The following is a 6,313-nucleotide window of genomic DNA, read 5'->3' on the forward strand; positions in this document are numbered from 1 at the left end:
TATTCGATTAAACTTCTTTTTATATTGAATTTCCAAATAGATCGTTAAGGTATAGTGATTTTTTGAATGAACTTCAATTTTTAATTTCCTGCAACTTCTATTTTTATTTTTATTCAACTTCTATTTTTATTCCAGTTATTTTTCTATTCAACTTCCATTTTTATTTAATTTTCAAATAGATCGTTAAGGTACAGTGGTTTCTTGAATGAACTTCCATTTTTAATTTTCTGCAACTTCCATTTTTATTTTTTTTCAACTTCCTTTTTTATTCAAGTTTCTTTTCTATTCAACTTCCTTTTTTATTTAATTCCCAAATAGATCGATAAGGTATAGTGGTTTCTTGAATGAACTTCCATTTTTATTTTTATTCAACTTCTATTTTTATTGAAGTTACTTTTCTATTCAACTTCATTTTTTATTTAATTTCCAAATTGACCGTTAAGGTATAGTTGTTTCTGGAATGAACTTCCATTTTTAATTTTATGCAACTTTCATTTTTCTTTTTCTTCAACTTCAATATTTATTCAATTTACTTTTCTATTCAGCATGCTTTTTTATTTAATTTCCAAATAGATCGTTAATGTATAATGGTTTCTTGAATGAACTTCCATTTTTAATTTTATGCAACATTCATTTTTCTTTTTCTTCAAATCCATTTTTATTCAATTTACTGTTCTATTCAACTTGCTTTTCTATTTAATTTCCAAATAGATTGTTAAGGTGTAGTGGTTTCTTGAATGAACTTCTATTTTTAATTTTCTGCAACTTCTATTTTTATTTTTATTCAACTTCTATTTTTATTGAAGTTACTTTTCTATTCAGCTTCGTTTTTTATTTAATTTCCAAATAGATCGTTAAGATATAGTGGTTTCTGGAATGAACTTCCATTTTTAATTTTATGCAACTTTCATTTTTCTTTTTCTTCAACTTCCATTTTTATTCAATTTACTTTTCTATTCAGCATGCTTTTTTATTTAATTTCCAAATAGATCGTTAATGTATAAAGGTTTTTTGAATGAACTTCCAATTTTAATTTCATGCAACTTTCATTTTTCTTTTTCTTCACCTTCCATTTTTATTCAATTTACTTTTCCATTCAACTTGCTTTTTTATTTATTTTCCAAATAGATCGTTAAGGTGTTGTGGTTTCTTGAAAAAACTTCTATTTTTAATTTTCTGCAACTTCTATTTTTATTTTTATTCAACTTCTATTTTTATTCAAGTTATTTTTCTATTCAACTTCCTTTTTTATTTAATTTCCAAATAGATCGTTAAGGTATGGCGGTTTCTTGAATAAACTTCCATTTTTAATTTTTTGCAACTTCCATTTTTATTTTTTTTAACCCTCCTTTTTTATTCAAGTTACTTTTCTATTCAACTTCCTTTTTTATTTAATTTCCAAACAGATCGTTAAGATATAGTGGTTGCTGGATTGAACTTCCATTTATAATTATATGCAACTTTCATTTTTATTTTTATTTAACTTTCATTTTTATTCAATTTACTATTTTATTAAACTTCCTTTTTTATTTAATTTCCAAATAGATCGTTATGGTATAGTGGTTTCTTGAATGAACTTCCATTTTTAATTTTCTGCAACTTCTTTTTTTATTAAAGTTTCTTTTCTCTTCAACATCCTTTTTTATTTAATTTCCAAATAGATCGTTAAGGTATACTGGTTTCTGGATTGAACTTTCATTTTTAATTTTATGCAACTTTCATTTTATTTTTATTCAACTTCCATTTTTATTTAATTTACTATTGTATTAAACTTTTTTTTATATTTAATTTCCAAATAGATCATTAAGGTATAGTGGTTTTTTGAATGAACTTCCATTTTTAATTTCCTGCAACTTCTATTTTTATTTTTATTCAACTTCTATTTTTATTCCAGTTATTTTTCTATTCAACTTCCATTTTTATTTAATTTTCGAATAGATCGTTAAGGTACAGTGGTTTCTTGAATGAACTTCCATTTTTAATTTTCTGCAACTTCAATTTTTATTTTTTTTCAGCTTCCTTTTTTATTCAAGTTTTTTTCTATTCAACTTCCTTTTTTATTTAATTCCCAAAAGATCGATAAGGTATAGTGGTTTCTTGAATGAACTTCCATTTTTATTTTTATTCAACTTCTATTTTTATTGAAGTTACTTTTCTATTCAACTTCATTTTTTATTTAATTTCCAAATTGACCGTTAAGGTATAGTGGTTTCTGGAATGAACTTCCATTTTTAATTTTATGCAACTTTCATTTTTCTTTTTCTTCAACTTCCATATTTATTCAATTTACTTTTCTATTCAGCATGCTTTTTTATTTAATTTCCAAATAGATCGTTAATGTATAATGGTTTCTTGAATGAACATCCATTTTTAATTTCATGCAACTTTCATTTTTATTTTTCTTCAACTTCGATTTTTATTCAATTTACTTTTCTATTCAACTTGCTTTTTTATTTAATTTCCAAATAGATCGTTAAGGTGTAGTGGTTTCCTGAATGAAATTCTATTTTTAATTTTCTGCAACTTCTATTTTTATTTTTCTTCAACTTCTATTTTTATTCAAGTTATTTTTCTATTCAACATATTTTTTTATTTAACTTCCAAATAGATCGTTAAGGTATAGTGGTTTCTTGAATGAACTTCCATTTTTAATTTTCTGCAACTTCCATTTTTATTCAAGTTTCTATTCTATTCAACTTCCTTTTTTATTTAATTTCCAAATAGATCGTTATGGTATAGTGGTTTCTGGAATGAACTTCCACTTTTAATTTTCTGCAACTTCCATTTTTATTTTTTTTCAACCTCCTTTTTTATTCAAGTTTCTATTCAATTCAACTTCCTTTTTTATTTAATTTCCAAATACATCGTTAAGGTATAGTGGTTTCTGGAATGAACTTCCACTTTTAATTTTCTGCAACTTCTATTTTTATTTTTATTCAACTTCTATTTTTATTGAAGTTAATTTTCTATTCAACTTCCTTTTTTATTTAATTTCCAAATAGATCGTGAAGATATAGTGGTTTCTGGAATGAACTTCCATTTTCAATTTTATGCAACTTTGATTTTTATTTTTATTCAACTTCCATTTTTACTCAATTTACTATTCTATTAAACATCCTTTTTCATTTAATTTCCGAATAGATCGTTAAGGTATAGTGGTTTTTTGAATGAACTTCAATTTTTTCTTTTCGGCAACTTCCATTTTAATTTTTATTCAACTTCTGTAACGCCCTAAAAATTAACCCATTATATATAAGATTGACATGCATTATTTAAAGAAAACACTTTAATAATTCATTATAATAATCATCAGAGTCTTACTAAACAAAAGCATTACATGTAACATCAAGGTAACTGCCCTACAGGCTTACATCTTTCCAAGCCATCACTTGGACACAAAAGTATGAGTTCTAACTCAATTACAAACAAAGCCCTAGGCTTGAGAGTTTACATGTACTAACAAATAAAAGCAAACAACTGAAAATAGTCTTCAGAATCCAAGTCCTTCCAAGCTAAGTCCTTGGAGGTAGCTTATCACCTGAACCTGAAAATGATGTTCCCGTAAAGGGTGAGCCACAGCCCAGTAAAAATATACTAAACCACATATAAGTAATGAATAAAGCAACAGCATTCAACAGATGGTTAACCAAAATAATCAATTACTTCATTTTACAGTCTCATGACACTATTGCCAAAGATACGTTTTACTTTCCAATTTTATCAACATGGCTCAGAACCTGGCCAAACTTATAACAGTGAATCACGTATATCATATTCACATCCTTCCAATATCAACAAACAAATGAGACTCAAGCTCAAATCATACACTTCATACTTCCAGATTGATACACATTTTAGTGCTGTATCAATAAACACTTCTATATAAATAAGCACACATAAAAGTGATGCTAATGGAGTCCATCCCCTATCTCCTCCCAAACAAATAATCCGGTTTAGAGGTCCATCCCCTATCTTCCCCTAAACCGTGGAGTACATCCCCTATCTCCTCCCACACAAAATAAAGTATGTAAACACATCACATAAACAACACACAATCAATACACATAATGTCTGTATTAATTCAACAGTCAAAATTAATGACTCAACCAATGTGATTAGTTTCAGTTATACCTAATCCACATGCATTGTCTACAACAATCATGACTATCTTCCACCGATAGCCCAAAACAATTATTTCTAGACTTGGAAATAAATATATCAACAATTCAATAGGCGAGTGATTTAAATTATCTAACTACACCATTTAATCAATAAATTCCCCAATTTCATGAATTTAACCCAATTCCTCAATTCCCTTAACTCAATTATACAAATTAATTAATTATTACAACTAGGGTTTTTCCCAAGATTATCAAAGTATCCCCAACATATCAAAATACCAAAACTTAGAACAAAACTTATAGAATGGAGTAGGAAATCCCTACCTCGAAGAAATAGCCCCAAAAGAGAAGAAGGAGATGAAGACCCAAACTTCAAAGTGCTCCAAACTACCAACAATTCAGATTAAAACGAAGCCCTTGACTCACACACTCTTTTTAATGAAGGATCTAGGGTAGAAACACACCCTAAGTGGATCAAATCTAAGAGAGAAGGTGAGTAGGGTGAGAGAGAAGTCGGACCTTAGGGTTTGGAATCTAAAAAGATGATGAAAAACTGTTCAAAACCCGCTGCTGTCTAATTAAACTGGACAGGCTCGCTCGAGCGAAGACTTGGTTGCTCGAGCGACCAGACACAGAGAAACTACGCTCGAGCCAAGGAAACCTTGCTCGAGCCAACAACTCAAAAGCTCGCTCGAGCGAAAGAAAGCTCGATCGAGCGAAGAACTCAAACCCTCAGGTCTGCACCAAGACATACGCTCGAGCGAAGGAACTATTGCTCGAGCGAAGGACGAACTAACTCGCTCGAGCGAAGAAAAGCTCGCTTGAGCCAAGAATGCACAGCTACAGGTCCAAATCAGACGCAACCTCTCGCTCGAGCGAACAACTCCTCGCTCGAGCGAAGAACCAAAAACCTGGACAGCAACACTTGGTTTCTAAAACCAACCAACCTGAAACAAACCTGCCCAACACATCCTATAATTCCAAATGAGAAAATAAGGGACAACAACAACAATTTACAATGACAGAATCTACGGAACGTAAGTCCGGATACAATAAACAAGTGGGAAAAAGACCGGGGTCGCTATAACTTCCATTTTTATTCAAGTTATTTTTCTATTCAACTTCCTTTTTTATTTAATTTCCAAATAGTTTGTTAAGGTAAAATGGTTTCTGGATTGAACTTCCATTTATAATTTTATGCAACTTTAATTTTTATTTTTATTCAACTTCCATTTTTATTCAATTTACTTTTCTATTAAACTTCCTTTTTTATTTAATTTCCAAATAGATCGTTAAGGTATAGCGGTTTCTTGAATGAACTTCCATATTTCATTTTCGGCAACTTCCATTTTTATTTTTATTCAACTACAATTTTTATTCAATTTACTTTTCTATTCAGCTTACTTTTTTATTTAATTTCCAAATAGATCGTTAAGGTATAATGGTTTCTAGAATGAACTTCCATTTTTAATTTTATGCAACTTTCATTATTCTTTTTCTTCAACTTCCATTTTTATTCAATTTACTTTTCTATTCAACTTGCTTTTTATTTAATTTCCAAATAGATCGTTAAGGTATAGTGGTTTCTCGAATGAACTTCCATTTTAATTTTTCTGCAACTTCCATTTTTATTTTTATTCAACTTCTTTTTTTATTCAAGTTTTTTTCTATTCAACTTCCTTGTTTTATTTAGTTTCCAAATAGATCGTTATGGTATTGTGGTTTTTGGATTGAACTTTCATTTTTAATTTTATGCAACTTTCATTTTTATTCAATGTACTTTTCTATTAAACTTCCGTTTTTATTTAATTTCCAAATAGATCGTTAAGGTATAGTGGTTTCTTGAATGAACTTCCATTTTTTATATTCGGCAACTTCCAATTTCATTTTTATTCGACTTACATTTTTATTCAAATTATTTTTCTATTCAACTTCCTTTTTTATTTACTTTCCAAATAGATCGTTAAGGTAAAATGGTTTCTGGATTGAACTTCCATTTTTAATTTTATGCAACTTTCATTTTTATTTTAATTGAACTTCCATTTTTATTCAATTTACTTTTCTATTAAACTTCATTTTTTATTTAATTTCCAAGTAGATCGTTAAGGTATAGTGGTTTCTTGAATGAACTTCCATTTTTAATTTTCTGCAACTTCCATTTTTATTTTTTTTCAACCTCCTTTTTTATTAAA

The sequence above is a fragment of the Camellia sinensis genome, unplaced genomic scaffold (assembly GCF_055761805.1).
Source record: "Camellia sinensis isolate YWXY unplaced genomic scaffold, ASM5576180v1 Unanchor2, whole genome shotgun sequence".
Lineage (NCBI taxonomy): Eukaryota > Viridiplantae > Streptophyta > Magnoliopsida > Ericales > Theaceae > Camellia > Camellia sinensis.